Below are 9,241 nucleotides of genomic sequence, written 5' to 3' on the forward strand. Positions count from 1 at the left end.
TATTTTGTCCAGATATGAATACAGGTGTGCCTTGAGATTTTGGCTTGGTCTTTAGTGTGCCTTGGACACAGAAAGGTTGAAAACCACAAAACATTACACCCATGGCCCGATTCTATTGGCCGGGCATTCGCGTGGATGTGAAGTGGTGGTGTGCATCATGCTGCAAATGTCAGCCGCCGGCCATTCGAAAAGTACCTTTGCGCCCCCCCTCCCATTAATTGAGGTATAGTTTGAAAGAATTGGCATGAACCTTATCGGGCCATGAGACTGGAGCGCACAAGGATATCGTGGATTATGCAACGTGATATCCCGAGGCACTGTTTCATAATATCTCCTGAGTCGGGATCCCAAAAGAGATCTTGACTGACACTCTTTGTCCAGGCTGAGCCACCTGACAGCGGCGTGGTAGCCTATGTCACGATGTTCAGTCTTATTTTCCTCCAAAGATGCAACAAACTGTCTGATTCAATGCTCTTGCCCTGATGAAGTTAACTATTTTAGTTACAACATCAACAACATGGTTAATTTGTAGAACTGAATTACACAACACTTCCTGATGTATAATACAATGAAAAAATACCCATTTCTGTTCAGGGTTCATTTCTGTCACTTTATACTGCATTCTCTTCAAAAGTCCAACATGTTTCTCCGTCAGATTTGGACAACCATCCGTTGTCACGCCTGCCAGCTTGTCCCATTTCAGTCCCAACTTGTCCACACATGCATTTACCTCCGTGAACAAATCACTCCCTGTTGTTGTCCCTCTCATTGGCTGCATGGCTTCTCAAATGCCTCCTTTTTCTCGGGGCATATGAGTGCTGCAGAATCCACCAAACACTCCTTGATAAACTCTCCGTCAGAAAACCGTTTACTTTTTCAAGTGATTTTGTGGGATAAGACATAACTTGTGTTGACAGCTGCATCTCTGGATGTGCAATGTTTTGTAAAAAGTCCTTGTTGGTTTTGCAGTTTAGCTAGCAAGGCACCCAACTTCTTTTCCCACTCTTCATCAGACAAGTTCTTGAACTCAAATTGTAATCCTTGAACACAGCGACCTGCACACCACAAACTAAGCACACGGTTATTTACATCATGCACGCAATACAATGGTGTTGCTTTTATTTTGAAAAGGGTGCTGTTTAAAAAGATATATATACTTTTTCAAATGTTATCATTTACCATTGTCCTCACGCGGGCCGGACAATGCCCAGGTCTGTCCTAGAGTCTCTAAGAGTACAATGGGAGCCAGAGCCTTCAGCTATCAAGCTCCTCTCCAGTGGAAACAGCTTCCAGTTTGTGTTCGGGAGGCAGACACCCTCTCCACATTTAAGAGCAGGCTGAAGACTTTCCTTTTTAATAAAGCTTATAGACGGAATCGGAGTTTCAGGCTTCCGGTGGAATCACAATGCATGCTGGTGTGGCAAGCCTAGAAAAGTGAGCACCAACTCTACAAGGGCCGCCACATTGGATTTCTTCTCCACATGTTTACATTGTATTTAGCTTATTCTTCAAGCGTGTTTACATTGTATTTGGCTAGTTTTTAGTGTGTAATCATCGCTCTTCTAGTTATGGGATTTGGACACCGACATTGTGTGGTGAAAGGATGTTCAAACAGTGGGAGAAAGATAAATAAATGGGCAGAATCTCATTGTGAGCTTCACGATTGCAAAAATTGCGACTGCAAGCCCCCGTTCAAACTATTTCTATTTCCAACAGCACTAAAGAACAATGATAGAAGGCTAGCATGGACCAAAGCTGTAAAGAGACAGGATTACAATGGGAAGTCTTGGGAGCCCAAGAAATCTCCGTGGATTTACAGTGAGCATTTCCTTCAAGGAAAACCAACAAATGAATTCCCTGATCCTGAACTCAACCTTGGGTATGTAGTCTATCTACTTGATTTATATATTGACAAATGTACTTTCTATATATTGAGTTTTATAATAATTAACAAACACAAGTTAGGAATATATTTATAATAGCTTACCCTGCAACACAACTGCAATAAGCACTTATGATATCGTCAGTTTTCTTGACTGCGCAGATCCATGCCGAATGTGGCGTTTGGGAAACTTTCATTAAATGAGAACATTTTGCTTTCAAAAAGCAATACTCAGAATCTGCGAGAGGATTGAAAGATATTTGTTTCAACCAGCCAGAGTCAAACAGTCTAAATGCTTTGCCTTCTTTGTATTCGTTCAAAGTTTGTTTATGAAACTCGACATGGTTCCCTGGGTGGTCAGACATTAAACATAATGTTATATCGCTGAGGTATATCGGCGGCCAAGAAGTCATGCTGTTGTTTTCATTGACCCAGCCATCCTGCAATGTCAAGGGATCAGGCACTGAAACGCCGCTCCAAAAGCTTAGTCTTTTCTTTTTCTGTGATTGAAAGTCTTTCGTTAGCTGTTGGTTGCTCCTCAATGCCTATCTCTGATGCAGCAAACACCCTGGCAATAAGCTCCAGTTTTGTTCCTCAAACCTTTAAATTCCGCTTGCGGCAAAATACTTTCAAAGCTTCGACTTTCCACATCTGAACCTCATCATAAGAAAGGAGTTCAGAACTCATTGTAGAGTAGTAGGTTTGTTTACGACATACTTGAAGAATAAGCTAAATACAATGTAAACACGTAGAGAAGAAATCCAATATGGCGGCCCTTGTAGAGTTGGTGCTCACTTTTCTAGTCTTGCCACACCAGCATGCATTGCGATTCCACCGGAAGCCCGAAACTCCGATTCCATGTATAGTTAGGGCTGCTCAGGTTTGCCCTGGATCAGCCCCTAGTTATGCTGCTATAGGCTTAGACTGCCGGGGGACACCTCCCTGCTCTCCTCCTTCTCTTCCTTTCTCCTCCCCTCCCTCTCTCTTCACCCTCTCTATCTATATGCATTTATATAAATGTATGTTACTAACTCATCATCCGGGGTATCATCCCCAGAGTTTCTCTGTCTCATGTGGCAGGTTTCCACTGATCAAGTTTACGTCAGGATCATGAATCGTGGCTGCGCCTGCTGCCCTGGTCCTGCTGGACACCGGGAAGCCTTTTTGACATTTTCCTGGATTCATCCAAACTTTCTCTTTTTCAACACAACATCATTTCTATCAAATATTTAGTTGATAAATAGTTGTATTTGTACTATGTTGTTTATTCTGTACACATGACATCTATTGCAGGTCTGTCCGTCCTGGGAGAGGGATCCCTCCTCAGTCTCTCCCTGAGGTTTCTAATATTTCCCCCTTTCATTATGGGGTTTCTTTTAGGAAGTTTTTCCTTGTACGGTGCGAGGGTTTAAGGACAGAGGGTGTCGTAACCTATACAGTCTGTAAAGAGACAAATGTATCATTTGTGATATTGGGCTATATAAATACATTTGATTTTAATTTAGTGGAGTCCAACAGTGACTGGTGCTGCCCCGTCACACGCAAGTCCGACAAGAGAATACAGTACAATGTGTACTATCGCAGGGTTAATGAGGTGTTTAAATTTGATGCTTACCCAATGCCCCGGGTCGACGAACTCCTGGATTGACTAGGCACGGCTCGATTTTATACGACACTGGATTTAACCAAGGGGTACTGGCAGATTCCCCCGTCTACAGAGTCCACACGGGTTGCTTGGAGCCCCCGTCACCTTCCAGCAGCTCATGGACTGAGTTCTGCGTCGCACTCTGCATATGCTGCTGCCTACTTAGATGATGTCATCATCTAACAGAAATGTGCGGTTGAGCGGAGGGACTTTCGGTATCTGGGGTACCACTTGGGCGGCGGCCATGTGCGGCCACAGGTAGAAAAGACTACTGCCATTTCTGCCTACCTGGTGCCCAAGACAAAAAAGGAGGTCAGGAGATTATTAGGGCTGGCCGGCTACTACAGGCGGTTCATTCCGGGGTTTTTGAAGCTGATCAGCCCCCTGACCGAGCTGGCCCGAAAAAGGTTCCTCAGTGGACGGAGCTGTATCAGCTGGCGTTATCAGAGGGTTAAGCAAGCTCTCTGTGGGAAGCCACTCCTGTTTTCTCTTAACTTTGCTCTACCTTTTGTCATGCAGACTGACACCTCAAACAACAGGCTGGGGGCCATTTTGTCCCAGGAGGTGGAGGGGGTCGACCACACCGGACAGTACATTACCCGGAAGCTGGCTCTGCAGGAGGTGAGAAGGTTTACAAGCAGTGGGAAAGTCACAGAGACAGAATTTAAATACTTAATCAGTTGAATAAGGTGTCTTAGTTTTGGATATTGTCTGACCACTGAGGACAAAGGGTTGAAATGAAAATGAATACATTAAGATGATAGGCTTACAGGTAATGTCTCCTATAAGCATGCATGGCCATGCAAATTCAAGTACACCACGACCATTTTACTAATGTCCAAATATGAACCCTAAAAACTCCCTTTAATAAAATACATTTATATGAGAAATGATGGTCATTGTTCTTCTTTAGTCCTAGCTGAGGTATTTAGATAACAGGGTTGACTTTTAATAAAGGCAGTGGTAAAAACAGGAAGGTACCAGTCAAATTGTACTCTTTGAAGTCCTTGGTATTGGTACAAACATGGACATAATGATTTCCTTTTTTTTTTTTAAAGAGTTAGGCTTGTGAGTAGCTGAATTATGTGATAATACACATTATGGAATAAATCCAACACCACAGTCTATTTGAAATAGGAAAACAAATGCATTTTCAATTAAATACTTAAATACTAAATTGAATCCAAATACTGACATGTTTGTCATCTATGCAGAGGGGCTTCAAGTGACAATGTTTCACAATGTGATACCTGCACAGGCTAGAATGTTTAACAAACTGTGGATCAGTTCAATGGAACTATTAGTTATATTTATATTTTAGTTACTGCAATTATTGTTAATCTGTTTTTGTTGCGGTTGTGATGTGTCTGGCCAATCACAGAGTTAAATAACCATTTATCAGATAAATAAAAAAATAAAGGGCAGCCTTCTTTAGAGACGCATTTCAAAATTGGACCCCCCCAACAAAATCTTAACATAGGGTGGAAAATAGAAGGAATAAAGCTATTATAATAAAGTACTACCGAATCTCTATATTTAAAATGCAACTTTGTATGATGAGTACAATAATTAAAATAAGAATAAATCACATAACATCACAATGGACCATTAAAAAACAGGTGAATGAAATATATATATATATATATATATATATATATATATATATATATATATATATATGTGTGTGTGATAATTGTTAGGTTTAAAAACATGTGTAAAATGTTTTTAAAAAATGCAAACGTTTTGTAAAACAAGTACTCAAACTAGTTTCTTCCAGCCCCTGTGACAAAATACTACGTCACTATATAATGTTACAATGTTTTATTTTGTTTATTTCCAGCAGTGTGTTCTCTAATTGAGAAGAGAATGGAGCAGCAGCTAGTTTGACAGCAAAGAGCAGATAGAGAACCAGCTGGCCTGTCTGAACAGACTGCAGCTCTGATTGCTGCTCATCTGGGTAATAATAAGAATAATAATTATTATAAAGAGTCATTCTCCGTCACTCTCTGCTCCACTATGACCATTTCCCTGGTTGGGTCAAATCATCAGAGATAAAGAGCCACTGAGAGCTCTGCTGCTTTAGAGCCATGTTACTCACAATCACCTTTCAATTCATTCACTATTTCACTATTTAAAAGTCATTCAATGCCAGCTTTCTTGTGATGTGGTTATAATGCCACTTCTCAGTAGATGTTTTTTTTTTTATAGGAAATACCTTGTTTGACTACTTTCTCTGAGTAGCTTGTAGTGTAGTGTGCATTTTTAAACTAAGTGCTTGTACCTTCACTCTTTACATTTTGAAAGTATCTTCCCCAACTCTCCAGGGATGTTCAACAAAAGGCAAGCAGTGTGTGGTACATGTATAACCCACGAACTCTGAGCCATATTACTCACAATCACTCACATTTCCATTCATTCAATGATATTTTAAAAGCCATTCAACCGCAGTTGAACCATAGATCCGTATCCTGTGAACTGGTTCTGAGATGAGCTGCTTGTATAGACCAAAGAAAAACACTGCAGAAAAGATTATATTTAGGCTACAATATGTCTTTCTCTTAAGAATGATCAATGTTATGTATTTCTTTTTTATTCATCCATTCTGGAGTGTGAATGTCGCTGTTACGTGTTCAAACCTGTAAAACAGATGGACCAGGAATCTTTGGGTTATAATATCAAGTTATTTATTTACATCAGAAGTGCAACAAAACATCAAATTATACTCATGAGGGCTGATCAGCGTCGCTGCTCCACAGAACATCAAAGTAGTTAACTGTGTCGCAGTTTCACAAAAAGGCCCAGAATGAGCTCTAACATTTAGCCTATATCTCTAGATAAGAGGAATGTTTTCTTCTTATTGTTAGTCGTTGTAGGCCACCATCCAATGGTGGTATACATATTTGAACTTACACTTACACTACATTAAGTATACATGCTTGAACTTACATTACATTAAGTATACATGCTGAACAGTAAATCTCTGGTCTGTGTCTCAGCCTGACACAAAGTGCTAAAGATTTACCATAACATCTTCAAGGTCTCCTCATGCCTTGGGTTACTGCTGTTCAACACAACACCTGCTATGATAGTGGAATGGGCATCTTTTCTTACGCAACCCTTATCTGGATATAGTCTAAACAAAGCTAGCTCCCTGCACCCTGTGGGCCACAGTTCAACTCCCTCTGTGTGAGTAAATCAAATCAAATGTATTTGTATAGCCCAATATTACAAATTATACATTTGTCTCAGTGTGCTTTACAGACTGTACTTACAACACCCTCTGTCCTTAGACCCTCGCATCGCACAAGGAAAAACTTCCTAAAACAAACCCCAAAATTAAAGGGGGAAAAATGGAAGAAACCTCAGGGAGAGGAACTGAGGAGGGATCCCTCTCCCAGGACGGACAGACGTGCAATAGATGTTGTGTGTACAGGATAAACAACATACTCTTTTTAATCATGGACATACATATAATTCTGATCAAAAGTATAAGAATATAACATCATACATAGTAATGAGTAAGGTACTTTAATCAAGGTATAAAAGTATAAAAATATAAAAATATACATACATAGTAAAGTGTATGTCACATGGATCAAGATATAAAAGTACACCAATATAGTAATGTGTATAGTACATAAATCAAAGTATAAAGGTGCAGTGTACATCTAAGATTGAGCAAGTGATACTAAGTTTGATGATAAAGTCATGATTTCCACATCGCTCTATGCCACCTAAGAGGGAACTTCATTACGTCCCAGCCACAAGCGGACTCCTGTCATTCCATACAAAGCAAGTGTGGATGTTTTGTCTGTTATGCAAATCAAACAAATAAAATGCATTCATATTAATATAGATTGAGTACAAAGGTACATTTTAAAACTGATTGAACTCCTGTGCTTGTAAAAACTGTGAATTTCACGGGAATTTGCGATTCATTAAAAATGAAAACGGATCAATGTTATTTCTCATTTTATCCTGGCAGTTTGTTCTCTGGGATCATCGCCAGAGAGCGCCTCTACGTTGGAGTTTATCCCGGTGGACGAGAGGGTCGCCTCCCTACGCCTTCGGGTTATGGGGGGGAAAACTCTGACTGTTGTTTGTGCCTATGCCCCAAACCGCAGTTCTGAGTATTCTTGGAGACCCTGAATGGAGCCCTGCAGGGGGCTCCAGTAGGGGACTCCGTAGTCTTGCTGGGAGACTTCAACGCACACGTGGGAAACGATGGAGACACCTGGAGAGGCGTGATTGGGAGGAAGGGCCTCCCTGATCTAAACCCGAACGGTTGTTTGTTGTTGGACTTCTGTGCTAGTCATGGAATGGCCATAACAAACACCATGTTCGAACATAAGGATGCTCATAAGTGCACGTGGTACCAGAGCACCCTAGGCCAAAGGTCAATGATCGATTTCGTAATCAGTATCATCTGATCTGAGGCCGCATGTTTTGGACACTCGGGTGAAGAGAGGGGCGGAGCTGTCGACTGATCACCATCTGGTGGTGAGTTGGATCAAGGGGTGGGGGAAGACTCTGGACAGACCTGGTAAACCCAAACGGGTAGTGCAGGTGAACTGGGAACGTCTGGAGGAAGCCCCTGTCCTGGGGATCTTTAACTCACACCTCCGGCGGAGCTTTTCAGCCATCCCTGTGGAGGTTGGGGGCATTGAACCTGAGTGGGCGATGTTCAAAACCTCTATTGCTGAAGCTGCGGTGATGAGCTGTGGTCTCAAGGTCTTAGGTGCCTCAAGGGGCGGTAACCCTCGAACACCGTGGTGGACCCCGGTGGTCAGGGAAGCCGTCCGACTGAAGAAGGAGTCCTTCCGGGTTATGTTATCCAGGGAGGACTCCGGAAACAGTTGCAGGGTATCGAAGGACTAGAAGGGCGGCAGCTTCTGCCGTGTCAGAGGCAAAGCAGCGGGTGTGGGAGAAGTTCGGAGAAACTATGGAGAAGGACTTTCGGTCGGCACCAAGGTGCTTCTATGAAAACCATTCGGCACCTCAGGAGGGGGAAGGGAGGAACCATCCAAGCTGTGTACAGCAAGGGTGGGACCCTGCTGACTTCAACTGAGAAGGTTATCGGCCGGTGGAAGGAGCACTTTGAGGAACTCCTGAATCCGACTAACACGCCCTCTATGGTTGAGGCAGAGCTGGAAGCTGATGGGGGATCATCGTCAATTTCCCTGATGGAAGTCACTGAGGCTCTCAGCAGGAAACCGGTGGATTGCCTACTCCGGGTAGGGAATGAGCCATTACCCCAAGTGAAGGAGTTCAAGTACCTCGGGGTCTTGTTCGCGAGTGAGGGGACAATGGAGCGAGAGATTGGCCGGAGAATCGGAGCAGCGGGGGCGGTATTACAGTCACTTTACCGCACCGTTGTGACGAAAAGAGAGCTGAGCCAGAAGGCAAAGCTCTCAATATACCGGTCGATCTTCGTTCCTACCCTCACCTATGGTCATGAAGGCTGGGTCATGACCGAAAGAACGAGATCACGGGTACAAGCGGCCGAAATGGGTTTTCTCAGACGGGTGGCTGGCGTCTCCCTTAGAGATAGGGTGAGAAGCTCAGCCATCCGCGAGAGACTCGGAGTAGAGCCGCTGCTCCTTTACGTTGAAAGGAGCCAGTTGAGGTGGTTCGGGCATCTAGTAAGGATGCCACCTGGGCGCCTCCCTGGGGAGGTGTTCCAGGCACGTCCAGCTGGGAGGAGACCCCGGGGA

The sequence above is a fragment of the Cottoperca gobio genome, chromosome 3 (assembly GCF_900634415.1).
Source record: "Cottoperca gobio chromosome 3, fCotGob3.1, whole genome shotgun sequence".
In the NCBI taxonomy this organism is placed as follows: domain Eukaryota; kingdom Metazoa; phylum Chordata; class Actinopteri; order Perciformes; family Bovichtidae; genus Cottoperca; species Cottoperca gobio.